This window comes from Macrotis lagotis, chromosome X (genome assembly GCF_037893015.1).
Source record: "Macrotis lagotis isolate mMagLag1 chromosome X, bilby.v1.9.chrom.fasta, whole genome shotgun sequence".
Lineage (NCBI taxonomy): Eukaryota > Metazoa > Chordata > Mammalia > Peramelemorphia > Peramelidae > Macrotis > Macrotis lagotis.
Window position 1 is genome coordinate 327,520,616 of NC_133666.1, and position 21,212 is coordinate 327,541,827.

At 36.3% G+C, this 21,212-nt stretch overlaps 1 long non-coding RNA gene across 3 annotated transcripts in view; it reads right to left on the reverse strand.

Annotated features, from left to right (window-relative positions):
- Positions 1-21,212, reverse strand: part of LOC141503151 (uncharacterized) — a 98,090-nt gene that overhangs the window by 23,250 nt on the left and 53,628 nt on the right. The window contains exon 5 of one of the 3 annotated variants that reach the window (XR_012472773.1): positions 1,020-2,154. The exons of 1 other annotated variant lie outside the window; for it this stretch is intronic. This is a non-coding gene — a long non-coding RNA (uncharacterized LOC141503151). Of the gene's footprint in view, positions 1-1,019; positions 2,155-19,371; positions 19,801-21,212 lie in introns of those variants that run through there. One more of the 3 variants, XR_012472771.1, reaches the window with a different exon arrangement.

Genomic DNA, 21,212 nt, shown 5'->3' on the forward strand with positions numbered 1-21,212 from the left:
AAATTGGAGTTGAATGAGGGGTTTCTTTAAGTCACTAGGTTTACTTTCTCCTCCACTGGGTCCAATCTGGATGACTGGAAGTAGCTCTGGATGTGAGGCAATCAGGGTTGAGTGACCTTGCCTAAGGTCATATAGCTAGTAGGTGTGTGTCTGAGACTGGATTTGAACTCAGGTCCTGACTCCAGTACTGGTGCTCTATCCACTTCACTACCTATCTTTCCAATTTATGGTTGCAAATAATAATAATAAAGAGATGCTCATCACCTGGGAAATAACTGAACAATTTATGTTATTGAATATAATGGAATACTATTGTGACATGAGAAAAGAGCTTCAGAGATTCCTGGGAAGATTTCTATGAACTGATTCAGAATGAAGGAAAACAATCTATTTATTTACTAAATTGGTTTTGCACTTTATTAATGAAATGGCACTTTCCTATATTTAAAAAATAGTAATTGGGGCAGCTAGATGGTATAGTGGATAAAGCACCAGCCCTGGAGTCAGGAGTTCAAATCTGGCCTCAGACACTTAATAATTACCTAGCTGTGTGGTCTTGGGCAAGCCACTTAACCCCATTTGCCTTGCAAAAACCTAAAAAAAAATAGTAATCAAGATACAAGGAAGGTATTTTTGTTAATTCCACAGAAACCATATCTATTTGTTATTCTGAGACATGTTGTATATTTTATTAGAGGTAAATAAAGATCCAAAGACAAAGCTTGGTGTGAATATGGATTTGAGGACTCCTCTGAATTATTCTAAGATTCTAGTTCTCAGATGGCATTTTGAAAACCCTGGGTTTGTATGTATTATATTGACATTCAGGAAAGATGTGAGAAAACAATAACAACAATATAAAGATATTTTTGAAAGACTGAAGAATTTTTATTAACATCATGATCAATCATGATTCCAAAAGACTGATGATAAAGTATGATACTCTTCTTTTGCCAGAGAGGTAATGGACTCAGAGTTGATTGAAATAAAGTTTTTGGATATGACCAAGGTGGAAATTTGTTTGACTAAACATATTTGTTACAAGATTTTAGTTTTTCCTTTTATTTTTTTCCAATAGGGAGGGAGAGAAAAGCTATTTCTGTTAATTGGGGAAAAAAAAGAAATTACATCTATGAAAAAAGGATGGAAATCAGGCTGGTGAATATGGACTTTATCTTATAAGAGATAGGGAAATAATTAACAAGACAGTAACATGGCTAATGAAGACCTTTAGGGAAATTATTTTGTCAGTGAAATAAAAAGACAAGGGGGAGGGAGACTTGATATTTTATTTTCTGTGCTTAGAAGTTCTGGGCAGTTTTCTTATATTATTCCTTGCATTATGGTATTTGAGTTTTTTGACTTGTCATTGTCTTTTGGGAGAACTATCATCTCAGTTTGTCTCTATACAAACTGCCTTCAAAATCATTATGTTTTGCTTGAATAGAAAACATGTTTTCTTTTTTTCTTCTTCTCTTCTTCTAGATTGTCCTTTACTTCTGTGTATTTGTATTCCTAATCTTTTGTTTCTTTGTTAAGACTTCCTTAAGTTTTTCTAGTCTACTGTAAAGACCAGAGATTCTGCTCTTATAATTCTGATTTCTCTTTTGAATCACACAGCAACAGCATGTTGTGGTTTTATGTTCTCATCATATTCCATCAGATCTTCTGTCTCATTAAACATTTAGTAATTTTCCTTTGTTTTGTAGTATTTACTCACAGAGGATTGAATTAATTTACTAGATCTGAGGAGCATATTTCCTTTTGATATTAATGTTTTCCTTGTATTTATCTGTTTATGCCTGAGGTCTTTGAGTTTTCATCTTCCTATGGTCTTTGGTAATTTAATTATTGCTCTGCTTTTCATTCCTTCTTCTCTGATGTGATTTTCTTGAGGATTCATTCTCAGTTTCTTAACCTCCTCCCATGCTGGGCAATTCTTGATTCAGCATCCTAGACCACTGACTCTTGGGATGACAGAACTGGTTCCAACTGGATATTGGGCTCTTTTTTCTTAATCTTAGTGAGGTCTTTCATAACTATTCCAACAATTCCCTCTATTCCTCAGTTCCCTGGTCCAGCAGTTCACTGTCAGGCTGGTGCTATTGCAGTCCGGGCTGATTTCTGTCCTTTGGAATTTGAATCTCTGAGGCTCTGGGAGGAAGGAGAGGAGGTTGAGCCATTTTTAAGCTCAGGCATGTTTCCTGCCCTTTTCTCTATGCTCATTCACTCTTTCAAGGATATCTTTTGCAGCACAGAGTGCTGCCATGGTGCTGGCTGTCACAGCTTCAGCAAATTTCTACAGTTTGGCACTTGGATCTCCTCAACACTGGAGAGAGAGAGAGGGGAGGAAGGACTAGGTTTCATTTTGATGAAAGCTATGGATTGGATTGGCTGTGCAGCATGGCAGCAGGTGGGTGGTGGGGGAGAGGGTGCTGAGTGAGCTTAAGGTAGTGTTAGTTTATGAAATTTTTAAAACCTTCTTTTTTGGATCTGATGTCCTAGATCATGGAGACAGTTGAAATGTCTTTAACTTTGGTGTGTAATTTCTGTTTTGGAGAGGTTTGAGAAATATAGAGATCAGAGAAAATGTCTAGTCTTCTGTTGTGTTGGTCATGTGACCTCAGTTTTTTAAAAATTAAGAACCTTATGCAACTTTATAAAATAGAGATGGCTCCTCAACATTAAACTCTAATCCATTTGGATTATTTTAAATTCTATTTTTATCTTTTTAATTATACTGACATTTTTTTCCTTAACTTTGGTCAGTAGCTACATACTACTTTGTGTTCTACTTTAACTCAGGATTTATTTCAAAGGGACATTTCCATGTGACAATGTAGATCATATAACTATCCTTTTTTTAAAAAATGTTTTTAAAATTTTTTTAATGCAGTAGCGTTAAGTGATTTGCTCAAGGTCACACAGGTAATTATTGTCTGAGGCTGGATTTGAACTCAGGTCTTCCTGACTCCAGGGCCAGTGCTCTATCCACTGCATCACCTAGCTGCCCTTTAACTATCTTTTTAATGGCTAGATGATATTCCATTGTGTTAATATAGCAAAATTACTTTCTCATTTATATATTGTGAGATATTGAAACTTTTCTCCTTATATTTTTGTTCACATAGATGATGTTACTAGAACTTTCACTTTGTCCAAACACTCTTTCTTTCCTGCCCCCTTTTAGGAGTTAAGTTTTCCCTTATGGTATATTCCTTAAAAAGATGGTTAATGGATCAAAGAATATGAACCATGTGCTACCTCTTATTCCCCTTTACTAGGTTGCTTTTCAGAAATCTTGCATTGTCACCAACAGTGGCAATGTAATTATGCTTGTTTCTTTAGGGCTTTTCTAGCATTGGGTTTTATCCTTTTTATTTAGGTTTGCTAGCTCAATGGTGGTGTGCTGGTACCTAAAGGTTTTAAAATTTGTATTTTTTTTAGTAAAGAATCTTAGTATTTTTCATGTGATGACTCATGGTCTGCTTTTCCTTGGCTGTAAATTGTTATCTAACACCCCTGACCACTTATCTAGGGAAATGTTGAGATTTATTTGAAGCATTGTACAGTGTGTGTCTGTGTGTGTGTGTGTGTGTGTGTGTGTGTGTGTGTGTGTGTGTGTGTGAAACATTGGATCTGAAGGAAGAAAATTTGGGTTGGAATGCTAATTATTCTCTTAGGAATTTTACATTAGGGTTCTGAAAACACACCCTTATGAAGAGGGAAGGATTGAGTATATTTCTGAAAGTCCTTCTCATCACAGACTTAACCCTTGTTTGACTTAGTTTATCACCAATTGCTTCATGAAATCACTTTACCTCTTTAACTCTCTTTATTTCCTTCTCCCACCCATATATACAATAGGTAAGCTCCTTGAAAGCAGGGAGTGTTAATTTAAAAAAATAACAAAACCTTTGTATCTCTGACACCTAGCTTTGGGTCTTCCACATTAAATGGGTTCTTTATGCACACGAGTTGTATTTTGATTCCCTGCTACTACTTTAGACAGTACCAAATATAGTTACAATATATCAGACATTGAGGGAAGAGACACAAAGATGCAAACTCTACCCTCACCTCTTTGCTATGGGTCTTTATATCAGGGAAGAAACAGAATTGTTTTAGGGCAGTTTTTCTTTAAAAAACTAAGTCAATGTGTCAGTGCTCTTCCTATTCACCCTAGACTCAATGAACAAGTCAGGTCATTAAAAGACTCCCAAATGGACCAGTCCAATTAAACATACCAGCCTTAGCAATAGTTTTCGTCTCCTTGAATATTCATCTTAATGCTGCTTGTGAGATACTTCTCACAGCATGACTCTAGGACTTCTCCTATCCACTATCCGAAGTGCTGAAAGAGTCAGCTACAATTTGTCAATGGGGTTGTGGGATTGTACTATGTGATCTTAAATTCAGTGAAATTCAACAAACATTTCTAAAGTTCTCCCTTCTGGTTCTAAAACCTAGGATCTTAGTTGTATACCACCCCTCAGTTAAATTTCTTTTTTTTAAATATATTTTTGAAAGATCAGTTTTCAGTGGTATGGTTACCCCTTTCCCTGAAGCAGATTCTCCATGCTTTCTCATGGACTGCAAACCTTTGCATGATATATTTATCATATATATTTTTCACATTTTACTGTTTCCATTTTGATATTAATTTTACTACATTTTTCTAAATAGGTGATTCATTTGAACAAAACCATTTTGCCCATAATGATATCCTTCATTTCTTTGGTAGTAATAAATTCATTTCTCCTCAAATGGGATAAATATGCAATTCTATTTTCTTTTCTTTTTCTTTCTCTTTTTGGAAAGATTGATTTCTCTTTTATGCTCAACTCCTTGGCTCATCTGAGGTTTGTTGCAGTGTATGATATAGAACCAAGTTAATTTTTTCTCCAGGCTGCTGTCCAGTTTTTCCAACAATCTTTATAAAATAATGATTCATTTCTCCATCATGGGATTGCTTATGGTTTGTCACATTCATTTCTTTAAGTTACTTAAAATTATTTCTGAATTTCAATAATAATAATAACTGGAATTTATATAACACTTTGAAGTTTATAAAATATTTACACATTGTTTCATTGAATCCCCCCAGGACCCCTTTGAGCTAGGTACCAAAGATATCATTACCCTAATTTTACACTAAAGAAAACTGAGGTTGGGAAAGATTATGTGATCTTTCCAAGAGTAGATAGCTTAAAGGAGCCAGAGTCTCCCCTGTTCTATTTCCTCCTATTTTTATGCTTTGGTTTGACACCAAGTCATGTAGACTTTTTCCCCCTTGGTTTTTGCAAGGCAATGGGGTTAAGTGACTTATCCAAGGTCACACAGCTAAGTAGTAAGTGTCTGATACTGGATTTGAACTCAGAAAATTCTGACTCCAGAGCTAGTGCTCTATCCACTGCACCACCTAGCTGCTCCCTAAACCATGTAGTTTTTTTGATCATTGTTATTTTATGATATATTTAAAAATCTGTTATGCTAATGTTTGCTTTAAGTTCAGAATAAAATAAATGAAAAAAATAAAAATCTGGAATGGTAACTCACTATCATAAATTCTTTAAAATATAATCATTGTTGTCTTTTTCTTCCCCCCCAAAAAATTCAGTATAATTTTTGTCAATTTTTATAGAATATTCTATAGGAATGTTAATGAATATTGCATATGCACTTCAGGAGATTGGTACTTTTGTTGAATTTAGTTTTCTCAAGCGACAGCAAGGTATACACTCTCTTAGCCATACTTTTTTTTTTATTGGGTTTTTAAAATTTTCTATTAAGAAATCACTTCAATCCCAAATTAAGTTAATATTCAAGTATTTAATTCAATCCCAAATTAAGTTAATATCCAAGTATTTAATAATTTTGTCATTATTATAAATGTAATCTTTTTCCCTACTGCATTTTCTAGTCTTCTGTCACTAATGTAAGACAGGCAATTGAATTTTTTATCTTTATTTTATATCTTCAATCTCTGCTGAGCTCATTTATTACTGCTAAGCAATTTCTTGGTTGATTGCATTGGTTTCTAGGTACACAATTATGACACTTGCAAAAAGTGATATTTTTTATTCCTTCCTGTGTTTTCTTTATTTATGCCTATACCTCTCTAATAGCAATTTTCAGAATTTCTCTTACTATATTAAACAACACTGTTGACAAGGACATCATTATTTTGTTCTTGCTCTAAAGGGCTTTAGTATTTCTCCATTCTGTCTGCTAATAGATTTTGATTTTCAATAACTATTGTTTACCATATTAAGAAAGAATGCCTTTATGCTTTCATATTTGGATGGATCTGTGATCTCTCAGATGGTACTATGCCTCGTTTGGGTCAGTGGTCTGTATCATTCAGACCTATTTATCCTAGGGTATTCTGTTCATATTCTCCTTCTGATCCTTTGTTCAGAGAAGAGCCACTCAACATGGTGGAGCTATTCCTCTAGGTCTTTTGAAGTTTTCTGGGTTTCAGAAGAACATTCACTCTTCTGTTATCACTTATGCACAGGAAATAGTAAAGTAATCTCTTATTTTGAAATCATGTTTCCTGGATATCTTTTGCATCACATCTCCAGTGTAGATCATTTGCATTCACCACACTCTCTCTATTGCCTTTTGGGTTTCCTCAAAACATCCAGTATTAATGGTGAATATTTGTATTGACAAGATGGATCTTTGTGGGAGGTAGAAATTTAGTATTAATACAATGTATGGTTCACCTAATATAATGTACACTGCTCCCCTTTTCCTATTCAATTCTGGGTACAACTCAATACCATTTACTATGCTTATTCCTTATGTTCTGGTGCATTGACTCAATGTACTTGCTGCACAGTTGCCTGTACAATATGTATTTTTTCATCTATTTAGTTCCTAAATGTATGGATTCTTATGGCAATCTCTTTTGAGATTAAGATTTTAATGTCCTCTATCCCTAGTATCATGTATTTATTTTCTCTATGTACATGTTCATATTATTCCTCCTGATAGAATGTAAACTTGAACTCTAGAGTTGTTTAATTTTTGTCCTTATATCCTCCACACCCAGCAAAGACACTAGATAAATGCTTATTTATTGATCAAATAATCATGGGTTTTGTAAAGGACATCCTATATTATAGGGTTTAATCAGCACAATACTATATATAATCAAGAACACCTAGAAGATGCTGGAATCCTTCTTCCATTTTGACCTTACTCAAGACATCCTTTATGACAATAGCAATCTCCTTTGCTGAGCATACACCTCTGTTTTATGTCCCACTTGATACTAATAAAGGGTTAATGAACAATTCATATTTATCAAAGAGTTTTGTTAACATATGTATGGGGGACTCGTTAAGAGAGGAAGACCTTCAAGGCTATGTTTTGCTCTGTTGCTCTGTTGAGCCAAAAGCTTTTTTTGCAATTAAAAAAGTAGTCAGAAGAGCTCCTAATAGTAGTCTCTGTACTTTCCAGTCAATTGTACACAAATTGAGATATGGGCTGTAAAGATATGTTTTGTTGTAAAAGATCATTTAGGAAAGCCTGCCTGTTCACTTCTCATATTTTCATTTACTTGATATGCTTATAGATTATTCTTACAGAGAGAGAATGCCTCTAGGAGTATGAGATTTTTTTATTAATATTATTTCAATTGCCTTTGATTGTCCAATATTTTTCCATTATCTGGCTATCTTTCCCTTCCTGAGATATTTCAAAATTGGTTCCTTGGTATTTCCAAGATTTTGTCCTCCATTTGACACCAAATGTAGTATTCCCACTGCCAGTGAAAATGAAATAACTTACTAACAATTATCCTCTACTCTTTCCATATATTATGTCTATTTATTACCCTTGTGCCAGTTTCATTAGTGAATATTTTTGTGATATGTAAAATGAAGGGGTTGAATTTGATGACTCTAAGGTACCTTCCTCTCTAAAATCATGTTTCTAAGATATAACCAACCCTTTGGGGTCTCACACCAAACTTTCTGTACATTTGGTCTCAGCTATGCTACTTTACAATGTTTTACATGACAATACTACATTGCCTTCTTCCTCTACAGTGGCTTTACAAATAAGTTTGTATTATAGGCAGGTGCTATCATTGGGTTTTGTAATAGGAAATAGGAATCTGAGTTCATAATGGCCCATCCTGGGCCAAATTACCACTGTCATCATTTGCTTCTACCAGGCAGTCAAAACTAAAAGGGACCTGGAGCCTTAGAATCAGAGGTAGTAGGGACCTGTGCTGAGAGGAAAACCCCTCTATTCTGGAGCCTATGTAGATCCAGCAGAGATCTCAAGCCTCAAGGAGCTAGAAATACTAGAGAAAAGTTCTTAATCATTTTTGAGGTCATGTGACTCCTCAGAAAAATGTTTTAAGATGTATAACATTAAATGTATATCATAAATGTATAACATAGGATTACAATGGAATTGAAATACATTGAAATAAAGATGAAACTTTTTCCTATTCAGGTTCACTGATCTTCTAAAATTTAATCCTTTGCAAGTTCTAGAAATTCTGCACTTTAAAAAATATGGAGATTTAAAGGGTAGGCTATCTTCTGGATTTGCTTTCTTCTTTGCCGTCCTGGGATGATGCTATACAGAGTGATCTCAATGTGTGTGTTCAGAAGATCTGAACATCATTTACTGACTTAGGCATTTGGATAGAATTCTCTACTGTTCCCTCCCCATTATCCACACATTTAATTCTTCTGTTATTGGAATGACCAACTATGACACAACTTAACTATTTTAATACTTAGTGCTTAGTCATTTCATGAACCTAAAAGGTAGATGATCTGGTCACCTGGTTTCAATCTCCATTTTATAAGTGAGAAAATTTCTAGCACCTATTTCTGTTATCTTTGTGTGAAAAATCCCTGAGGGTTTGGTTTCCATAGCGTGTCAGAGGATGATGTTAGGTAGAGATACATTACAAAGACTGGGGTCTGTCTATGGCTATTGATTAGACTGAAAAGCACAAAGCCTATGTGTAGGAATATGGGAATAAGACAAAAGGGGAGATAAAGGAATTGACCCCAATCAATCACCAAACTGGGAGAAGTCTTTCTAATCTGATTTAAAGATGCCTGACCTGAGATCAGACTGAAGCCTGCTCCACTAGTCCTAGGATCCCTGATCTTATACAAGTGTGCTTGCATAATTAGGTTCATGCAGAATAAGTTGCATATTCCCTGTGATGACTGAGGCTCATGTGTTGTATGAACAGGGAGGGGGGAACATATTAAGGAGTGGTATGGGTGGGGGTAATGATTAGATTGTACCCCTGGCGATTCAGATTAATGGTTGACTGGTTGGGGTGGGAAGCCTCTCAAATTGTATATAAGACTGGACATTACCCAATTCCACTAGGGGAAATCACCTGTTCCTACAGGGATGGTAATAAAAGCTATTTAATCACCCCAGGTCAAGTTTTTATTAGGAACCATTCATAACCCTTTGTGAATGAGAGTGTCTGCTGATGAGAAAAAATTTCCTCCTTGGATTTTCATCACTTCTGAACTACTCCTTTATAGCCCATATCTCAGGAATCTTCAATCTTATTATAAAACTCTCTTCCATCCTAGATTTTTTTCTAGAGGCAGCTAGATGGTGCAAGTGCATAGAGAAAGGGTCAGGAAGACTGGCATTTGAGTCTGACCTCAGAAACTTATTGACTGTGTGACTCTGGGCACTTACTGTCTGTTTGTCTCAGTTTCCTCAAATGTAAAATGGAAATAATAATAATAATAGCATCTACCTCCCAGAGTGTTCTAAAGATGTAATAATAAGTTACAATGCTGTTTATGTCTTCTGTTGATTTTATTGTAGTGCTATCTGCTGGACCTGCTTCCCATTAAGCATTGTCTTCTATTGATCCTTTCCAGGCACTGTATTCACTTACTACCCATTAAACATCTTTGTTCTTCCTATCTAGCATTTAACTATACAGCCATCTATAGTTAGTGTCTCCCACGCAGGGAGGGTTACAACTCTCACCAGTTCTTTTAGAAACCTCAGCCATTTAGTATGGAGAGCTGTGGTTAGTAAACTCTTTCCATGGAGAGAAAGCAACTTTTCCAACTGCTCAACTGGAGTACTATCTTCAGGCATATCTGCTACTCTATCCTCTATCTATTGGAGGTATCCTGACTAGTAATCCTCTCCCCTTCGGGGAAGGCTGCAGCTCTCCTCAGTCCATATTCTTGGTCAATATCCAGGAGAAATTTTTCAATTTTTCTCAGATAGCTTTCTCTGTCAGTAACTGAGGTTCTCTTTACCTGTTCTCAGTCAACATTTTCAGACAGCAGTTGTACCTCCATGGTTCCCCAGCTGTCCCAGAAGGTACATTAGTTTGGGTTGCCTTGAGCTTACTCTGAATTCTGTGTTACCTGTCTTATCATTTACTCTTTTCCCTGAGTCAGTTCAATTGTCACTTACTGGTTAGGTTCTTGGATCTTTCCATACCTCTTAACTGTATCCCTAGTACTCATCTATCTCCAGTGGAAAGGTGCAGGATGACACAGAGGCAAGGAAAATCTTTTACCCCTCTCCCAGTATTCCCTGTGTTTTATGCAAATTGTCTAGAGGAGGATGAAAGACTTAACTTTCATATTTATGCCACTTTACCTAGTGAGACCTGATAGCTTAATTTTTCTAGGTCTCTCCAGTAAATGCATTATACTCTTAGGGGAGAAAGTACATCTACAAATGGAAGGGAGACTCAGTATAGGCTCTAGTTGAAGGTAGTCTTAATTAAAGGGAGCTCATCTCCATTCATAAGGCCTTGACCCTAATTAAATCCTTCATCGTATCTGACTTGGACTTTGCAAAACCCTCCTAATTGGTTTCCCTGCTTTCAGCATTTTCCCTCTCCAATCTAACATCCCCCCAGCTGTCAAATTGATATTACTCAAAAAACAAAAGAATACAAACAAAAAATAATCCAAAGGGAACAGTCAAACATGTATAGTGGCTCCCTTTTGCCCTGAGGATAAAATACATGTTCCCCACCCTGACATTTAAAAGCCTCCACAATATGTCGCCTCTCTTTCTAGACTTATTATTTCCAATAATCCTTTCCAGTCTTATTCTATTACTCACATTAGTTTATATTGCAATCAAATAGGTTTATAAACTGTTCCTCATATGTGATTTCCCATCTCATTTTTTACCTTTTCATAGACTGTTCCCAAAGTCTAGAATGCCCTCCATTCTCACTTTCACCTCCTTAGAATTGCTAGTACACTTCAAGGCTTAGTTTAGATGCTATCTCTGCCAATTTATTTCCTGATTCACCTTGTTGTTAGTACTCTCCTTATAAAATTGTCTTTTATTTGCTTATCTTTGTATCCTCTAAATGGAACAGAAGCTTCTTGGGGGCAGTAGGGACTGTTTCATTTTTGTCTTTGTCTCTATACCTACCGCATTGCCTTACACTTGGCAGGCAGGACAAAGCAGCAGTCATCAAAACTGCCTGGTACTGGTTAAGAAATAGAGTAATGGACTAGTGGATTAGAGTAGGAACAAAAGAAACCATAATAAATGACTATAGTAGTCTACTGTTTGATGAACCCAAAGATTTAACTTCTGGAATAAGAATTTACTATTTGACAAAAATTGCTAGGAAACAGGAAAATAGTATGGCAAAAACTAGGCATAGACCCACATCTCACAACATATACCAAAATAAGGTCAAAATGGGTATGGGATTTAAGCATAAAGGGCAATACCATAGACCAATTAAGAAAACAAGAAATACTCTATCTGCTGGATCTATGGAAGAGGAGAAATTTATGACCAAACAAGAAATATAGTACATTATAAATTGCAAATTGGATGATTTTGACTATAAATTTAAAAGGTTTTGCACTAATAAAATCAATGCAGTCAAAGATTAGAAGGAAGGCAGAAAGGTGGGAAACTATTTTCATAGCTAATGTTTCTGATAAAGGACTCATTTCTAAAATATATAGAGAACTAAATCACTTTATAAGATTACAAGTCATTTCCCAATTGATAAGTGATCAAAAGATATGAATAGGCAGTTTCCAGATAAAGAAATTAAAACTATTTATAGTCATATGAAAAAATGCTCCAAATCATTATTGATTAGAGAAATACAAATTAATACAACTATGAGGTATCACCTCACACCTATCAGATCGATCATTTTCCTTTTTTGTCATATTGACCAATCTTGAAAAGACTATGGGGAAAATTGGGGCATCAATGCATTGTTGGTGGAGCTGTGAACTGATCCAGCCATTCTGGAAAGCAAAAAGAGCAATAAAACTGATCATAATATTTGACCCAGCAATACCAATACTAGGACTATATCCCAAAGAAATCATAAAAAATGGGAAAAGTCTTACATATAAAAATTATTTATGGTTGCTCTTTTTGTTGTGGCAAAGAATTAGAAATTGAGGGAATGCCTATCAATTGGGGGATGACTGAACAAGTTATGGTATATAAATGTTATAGAATATTATTGTTCTATAAGAAATCAAGTTATTGGACTTTAGAAAGGCATGGAAGGAATTACATGACCTGATACTGAGTGAAGTGAGCAGAACCAAGAGAATATTGTACACATTAATAATGGTGGATGCAGCTCGTTTCAGCAGTTCAGAGATCAAGAACAACCCTGAGAGACCTGGACAATATCATCCACATCCAGAGGAAAAACCTATGAGATCTGAATGCACTTTATGTTCACTTTTTAAAAACTTCCAATATGTTTTTTTCTTCTTTTCCTCATGCTCTTTTCTTTCCCCTTAATTCTAATTTCTCTTTCAAAACATGACTAATAAGAAAATAAATTAAACTTGAATATACATAAACAACTTTTTCCAGATTGTTTGACACCATGGGGAGTAGGGAGGGAAGGAAAGGTGGTAAAAAATGTGGAACTCATAAATTTGGCAAATATTTAAATGTTGAAAAACTAACAATGCATGTAATTGGAAAAATAAAATAAAATTTCAATTGAAAAAACTCTATTGAATATTTTTCATTTATTTTCATGAAAGCTATTTTGTTTTCTTGTTGGATTTCATGATGAAAGCATAATTTACTACATGAAATAAGTTGAGTAACTTACTATTCTTTTTTTAAATTTATTTTTTTATTCTCATTTTGTACAAATGTTTTTTTTACATTAATAAAATATTCTTGTTTACAAGTAAACAAAATACCCCTCCCCCCATGAATATAGATAGACTTGCTTGGGTGAAAAAAGTAAAGGGGAGAGAAAAAAATAAAAAAAAATAATAGTAATAATTGTAGGTATGGCCAGGTGGCGCAATGGACGAAGCACCAGCCCTGGAGCCACGAGCACCCAAGTCCATATCCAGCCTCATACACCCAACAATCACCCAGCCATGTGACATGCAAGCCACCCGATCCCCACTGCCCTGCAAAAACCAAAAAGAAGAAAAAAAAGACCCAAAATAAAATAAAATAGTAATAATAGTAGGGGTGGCTGGGTGGCAGACAGAGTATTGGCCCTTGAGCCAGGAGCACCTGGGTCCAAATCTGGTCCCAGACACCCAAAGATCACCCTGTTATGTGGCCCCAGGCAGGCCACCCAGCCCCACTTGCCCTGCACCCTCCCCCAAATAATAATAACAAAAAATGTGCTTCAGTCTTTGTTCCAACACCAACAACTCTGTCATGGGTGGATCACATTCTTTATAAGTCCATCACAAAAGTTACTTTCATATTTTTCCAACGTTGCCATTGCTGATCGCAACTCCCTCCTTTCTTATTTCTCCACTACCATGTGCTATATTTTCTCTCTCCTTTCACTCTGACTCTGCTGTAGGGTCATTGACTGGCTCAGCTTACAGATCCCTGGTCCTGGGGCCAAGAAGCCCTGAGCCCCCATACCACCCCTTAGGCCCAGAATCCACCTGGCCCTATGGTCCTGGGCAGGCCATCCAATCCCAGCCCCTTGCAAGAAGTAAAAAAGAAAATGTGTTATATCTGACCACTGTCCCCCCATGGTCCATCCTCTCCTCCTTTATTCACATCCCCACCCCTTCCCCCTGCTCCCCCCTCCTTCTTACTCCAGTTGTCTATACCCCATTGAGTATATTTTCTGTTTCCTCTCCTAGTCATCTCTGAAGAGAGCAAAGGTTCCCTCATTCCCCCTTGCCTCCCCCCCTTCCATATCACTGCAATAGCTCATTGTAATAAAAAAAATCTTATTATGTGAAATATCTTGGACTATTCTTCCTCTCCTTTTTCTTTCTCCCATTCCATTTCCCTTTTTTTCCTATTGACTCCATTTTTACACCATATTTTCTCTTCGAATTCAGCTTTCTCCTGTGCTTCAACTATAAAAGCTCCCTCTACCTGCTTTATTAACTGAGATGGTTCATATGAATATTATCAGTATCATTTTTCTATACATGCAGCTCATCCTCATTAAGTCCCTCATATTTCCCCCCCTCTCCTCCAATCTCCATGCTTCACCTGAGTCCTGTATCTGAAGATTAAACCTTCTGTTCAGCTCTGGCCATTCCAAAAGGAACCTTTGAAATTCCCCTGGTTCATTGAAAGTCCATCTTTTTCCCTGGAAGAGGACATTCATCCTTGCTGGGTAGTTCATTCTTGGCTGCATTCTAAGCTCTTTTGCTTTCCGGTATATTGTATTCCAAGCCCTACGAGCTTCCAATGTAGTTGCTGCTAAGTCCTGTGTGATCCTGACTGCAGCTCCACAATATTTGAACTGTGTCCTTCTGGCTGCTTGTAATATTTTCTCTTTGACTTGGGAGTTCTGGAACTTGTCTATAATATTCCTGGGGGTTGGTTTTTTGGGATCTCTTTCTTGGGGGGATCGGTGGATTCTCTCCATTTCTATTTTGCCCTCTGCTTCTAGAATATCAGGGCAATTTTCCTGTAGTAATTCTTTGAAAATGATGTCAAGGCTCTTTTCCTGATCATGACTTTCAGGTATTCCAATAATTTTCAAATTATCTTTCCTAAGTCTGTTTTCCATATCAGTTGTTTTTTCAATGAGATATTTCACATTTTCTTCTAATTTTTCATTTTTTTCTTTTGAAGTATTGATTCCTGATTTCTGGTAAATTCATCAATCTCCCTGAGTTCTACTCTTTGTCTGAAGGATTTGTTCTTTTCAGAGTTTTCTTATCTCTTTTTCCATCTGGCCAATTTTTCTTTTTAAAGCATTCTTCTCCTCAATAACTTTTTGAATTGTTTTATCCATTTGACCTAAGCTGGTTTTTAGCATGCTATTTTCTTCAGCATTTTTTTGGATTTCCTTGACTAAGCTGCTGACTTCATTTTCATGTTTTTCCTGCATCTCTCTCCTTTCTTTTCCCAGTTTTTCTTCCAACTCCCTCATTTGATTTTCAAAGTCTTTTTTGAGCTCTGTCATAGCCTGAGCCCAATTTCTGTTTTTCTTGGAGTCTTTAGATTCAGGAGCTTGTGCTTCCTCATCTTTAGACTGAGTATTTTGATCCTTCTTGGGCTCATTTGCAAAATATTTCTCAATAGTCTTCCTTTTGTTTCTTTGCTTGCTCATTTTCCTGGCCTGGGCCTGGTTTGGGGGTGCTTCCTGAGCTTTTGGGACACTCCCACAAGGGTCTCAGTGTGTGAGGCTCTGTCCTCCCTCCTGGTCTGTGAATGACTATAAGAGCCCCCCCTCTGCCACGGGGCTGAGGTGGGGGGGGCTGCTGTTCTATGGGGGGGTCTAGACTGGGATCAGGATCTGAATGTGGTTAGAGCCCCAGAGTCCTTTTCCAGGGGCAGAGGACAGAGCTCTGCAGTCTCTCTTCACTCCCCTCCCTCAGCTCAATGGGCTCATGCCCTGGGGGCTCTGCCTGCTTCTGTTTCCAGGTCTGGGCTGCTGAAAGACCAAGCTGCTCGCTGTGTGCCCTGAGGGCTGGGCTCCACGTGCTTGCTCTGGCAGAGGTCCCCCGCTGTTCCCCCACTTTGTGCCCGGTGCTCCCCGAGGTGCAGACCAGGAGACTCCCCCGCTGCTGTGAGCCATGGCTCCCAACGCCCTGGGGCTGCCTCCTGGAGGCTGAAGTTCTTTTGCTCTGGTGGGCCACCCCTCCGACCCTGGGGAGCAGAGCCTTTCTGCTCTTTTCCAGGTTACCCTGAGTAGGAGAAATGCCTCACTGGGTCCCTTTGTAGGTTCTGTCTCTCAAAAGTTTGTCCTTAGTTTATGAGTTTTTATCAGAGAGCTCCTAAGACTGGATCCCTTCATGTTGCCATCTTGGCTCTGCCCTACTTACTATTCTTTTGTATATATTTATAATGTAGGGATTATTTATCCTTTTCAGGTTTGAAAAGTTCTCCAATTATTCAGTTGGGACCAATTGCCTTTATGGAGGGTAAATGTTCAGTAACTTTGCCTATTTCTTTCTTTGCTTTTGTTTTACTCAAGTCTTCTGTTTCTTATTGTGTCAATTTTGGCATTATTGTGCTTTGTAGGTAAAGATTTCTATTTGGTTAATATAGATGAAGATATTATTTCCCAATTCACATCTCTTTTTCATTAGCTCTTACATTCTCCTTATCATTCTTGAATTTATTAATTTAGTTTCAGTTTTTGATAAGATTAGTTATCAGTTTTGTTGTCTTTCAAAGATTAAATTCTTCCTTCTATTTTTTCTCCACTTTGTTCTACTCTTAGTTTTGAAACTTCCCTATTCTTACTTTTTTCTGACTTATTATTTTGTTCTTCTAAAATGAGTCAAGTGGAGAAAATTCTTTATATGTGTTATAATGGTGAAAAATACCAAGTTAGAGATCAAGATGAGCATCTCAATCCTAAAGCTATGACCTTGAGCAAATCTCTTTAACTCTCTGACCCTCAGTTTCCTCATCTGTGAAATGAAAAATCTGAGCTAGCATTCTTCTAATATTCTACTTTATGGCTCTACTTTTTTGGAATCCTAGTGATTCTTTAATTTTATGGACTTTTTCTCTCTTCACATTGTTGATCCTTTAGAACAATACATTTTCCTCTAAGGACTGCATTGACAGTGTCACATAAATTTTGATATGTTGTATTTATGTTTTCATTGTTTCAAAAGTATTCTGGTAGTGTTTTCTGGATTTCCTCACAACCCAGGCATTATTTAAGAAGGTATTTTTAACTTAAATTTTCCTGTGGCTGAGTACCTTTTAAATTCTGTTCTCACATTCATTTTTATTTTATTGCACTGTGATCTGAGAATATGCTGTGTAGAACTTTACATCTTTTTTATTTATTAAGTGTTCTTTTGTTTCCTAGCATATGATTATTTTATTGTGTGCAAATGTCCAATGAATGATTGGAAAGAAAATGCATTATCTTATTCTTAGAGTAAGATCTTACCATATCAGTTAATTCTCCTTTCTTTATTGTATTATTCAGTTCTATAATTTCTTCATTATTCCTTTATCTCTTGGATCTATCATAGTCTGACAAAAGTGGGCAGACATTGCCAATCACAAATAACTTTTTATTTCTTTCTACAGTTTAGAGAATACATTTACTTTTATATGTATTTTCCTTCTATTTTTATTTTTACCAGTGATCTTGTTTTACCTATTTAATATGCTGGTTTTTAGTTGTACCATTTGCTAGTCATATGACCCTGTGTAAATAACTGAGTCTCTCTGAGTCTTAGTTCATTTGGAAAATTTGTAAAATAAGACTAATAACACTTGCAAAAACTCCCTCATAGAGATTTGTAAATGACAAAAACATGACATAAATGTTATTATCATCATTATTGCTGCTGTTATTTTTTAAGTTATGATATATATATTTTATCTGACACTATGATAATGACCCTTTGAATATTTATATAGGCATGATAAGCATTATCCCAATGCTTAATTTTTAGTTTGTTTGTAGCTTTTGATTGTGTTTCTTTTAGGCAAAGCTTGTTAAACATTGATATATTTTGTTTTTATATCACCTCTATTTCCTATTATTATATTTTCCCTTACCCACTCCCAGAAAAGAATAAGAGAAAAAATTGAATTTCTAATTCAGTTAGTCATCTCTTAAAAGGTATATTTAACATTATTAATGATGGATTTGTATTATGTCCTTATTGCTCTGTTGGTGTATTTTTATTGTTCTTTATTTTTGCCTTCATGTAGGTCACTTTTTTGACTATGTGGAGGATGTAGTCTAGCTTGGTGGGTTAACCTGACTTCCCCTGTGTATTCATACTTCATCATATCATCTTATTAATGTGATATACTTTTATGAAATTCTATATGTAAGGGAGGGGGAAGAACTCCCCCCCCCAATTGTTGTTGTTGTTTGTCCTTTGTTCTCAAAGAGGACCATGACATTGGCAAGGTGTTGTCATGACTTGCAAGTGAATTGGATTTAAGTGAGGCAGTGTTGTACAAAGTCACAAACCTCACTCTCTCCTCTGGAACCATCAAGATTGAGTGACAAGATATAGATTAGGGCAATCAGAGATGGCCCCAGATGCATAATGTAAATACAGAAGACCAAGATGATCCCAGATGTTAAAGGTAAGGATGGGAACATGTTATGAAATTTAACTAGGTAAACAAAGTTTCATTTATATCTTGTGATCCTTGATTTGATCAAGAAGGGAATGACTCATTGACTTTGCAGCTGGACTGGCCATGCCTTGGGGGGGGGATGTCTTTAAATAATTCCAATAATTTCAGGTTGGAATTAAAAATGGAGGAATGAACAGTATCCTAACAGAGAGTCCCTTTTTTGGGGAGAGAGGGAAAACACTTTTTTCCTTCTCCTACCATTAGCCATGGTATAAGAGATACTAGACCAAGAGGAGATAATGCATCCTGCTTGGTAGAGAGATATACTAAGGATAGACACTTATGTGGAGGAAGGAGGTAGCCTCAGGAAGCATGACCCCTTGTGATAGAGCAGAGTGACAGATATGAAATTGAGAAAGAAGCAGATCCAGGGAGCCCATCTAACTGGTACATCCATATGAGACAATATAACCATGAATTGAGTGAAGGCTTTACAAAGAAAGAAGGAATTCTAGTTCTTCTGATATTAGTTTCATTTCTGATAACATGAAGACTCAAGTTCTAATCCCATTTATATGTGAGATATTGGGCAAGTCACCTCCTTTTTCCAGATCTGTTTCTTAATCTGTAAGATGAGAGGTTTTGACTGTATGATTTTTAAAGTGTCGTCCATTCTAAGAATCACACTATGATTCTCTCATCTATGTGACTGTTTCCTAATAGAGGAGAGAAAGCAGATATATTGCTAGGAGCAGTGTTTTGACACAAATATAAAAATAGTTCTTCAAAGGAAGAATAATAATTTTCCAAATTCTCTTTTCAAAAATAACCCAATATTCTTTAGAACTGCTATCCATTTTATTCTTGTTTCTTCCTCTGATCAGAAGCCTTTTGTGAGAATCATCTTGATGAGTCCTATTGGCCTTCGATTCTGTCTATTTGCAAAGCAATGCAGCTCACCCTGAAGCTGGCCATGTGGACTCCAGCTTTTTGCAGTGTCTTAATGCCTGCTGATGTATAGATGGGTACTTGGGCATTATACATTGATTTTTTTGGAATATATTTTCTTCATCATAAGAAGTGGAAGTTTCATAACTAGGTTGATGTACTAGCTACTACTACTTCTCAGACAAGATGATACCCTAGTACCAGTTCCTGCACTTATAATGTTTTTATGAGCTTAAATGTCTACCAACAGCATTTTTTTCTTCCCTTGACAACATGTTCTCTTCAAAATTCAGCCTCAAGAACTGAAATCTTTCTTTTTTTTGGTGCAAATTCCTTCAAAAGAAAAAAAGAAGAGAAATAAAATCTCACACAAGACAATGACTACACACACTAGCAACTTGATCCAGGGAAAGTAATGTTACCTTTTTTACTTTTAGTTTCCTATTTTAAAATTGAATAAATTATACTTGCACAACCAATTGAGGAAAGTCCTTTGCAAACTCTAAAATGGTCTGTAAATGTGAGTTATTTTTAAAGATGTTTTATCTTTCCCTCTTCTCTCCCATAACTTTTGGAGATCTTTGGGATACAGCTGGTTAGTGACTGACCTTATATACCTTTCCTGCAATGAGCTGAAATCAAAGCACTTAATTTTAGATCAGCATGCTAATAAGTAGCTGCTCCTGCCCAATCTGACACCAGATGGGCTATCTTTTAAACAATGTGTGGGCAGGTCAGGAACTCTAGTAAAGCCACTGCCAAGCATTATCGGGAAAATGATTATCCCTAAACTCCATTTATTATAATTGTTTAAAGGTTAGGAATGTTCAAATTATGACTGCATTTTCTCTTTATGATAGGCTAATGTTTAAAAATGGTATCTATCCTCACAATCGTGAGGTTGTGTTTCTCAGCTTTCTTTTTATTAGGGTTTGGTCACTTGGGAAGATATTTTAATTCTGTATTTTCTATCTTATCTCTGTTCCTGCAACTAAACTCCACTTTGTTTCTTGAAAGCCTCTGAATGAACAAAGCCAATATGCCCTGTTTTATTTGAAGTAGATATGAAATAAGAAACTCTGCTGGGCAGAGTAACATGGTAGTTTTTTCCTTTAGTCTTGCAATCCAGTCTCAACAGTTGAGCAAGTTGTGGGAGTCCTGCTTTATGAGAAGGCTACTGGAAGAGAGATTTCAGGAGGTTACCTTTGTTGAAATGGCAGTAGAGAGTACCTTCTACTGTACCACACTGATGTTTCTTCAGAAAAGTTAGGCTAAGAATGGTTCACATAAATAGAACTCTTGTATCAGAGAAGTCTATGGCATGAAGGTCTGGGTTATTTGGAGGAGTTTTTTATGATTTCCCTGACTTGACCCCTAATTTAGAAAATGGGAAAATTCCTATACTAGATAGCCTAAAAAAAAGAGCTAGTTCCTTTTATAAGTTTACAGGTCACAAAATATCAGAAGATTTTATTAGTGGGAAAGGAAATCAATGAACATTTGTTCTTTTTTTTAGGCAATGGGGTTAAAGTGACTTGCCCAAGATCACATAGCTAGATAATTATTATGTGTCTAAGATCATATTTGAACTCAGGTCTTCCTGACTCCAGGACCAGTGCTCTATCCACTGCACCTTCTAGCTACTCCAGTGCATTCATTCTTTCAGAATTTCAGAAACTAATTAACAAGTATGACTAGGTAAGTTAGGAATCTATCAGATGGCATGTTTTTTCAACACACTAGGT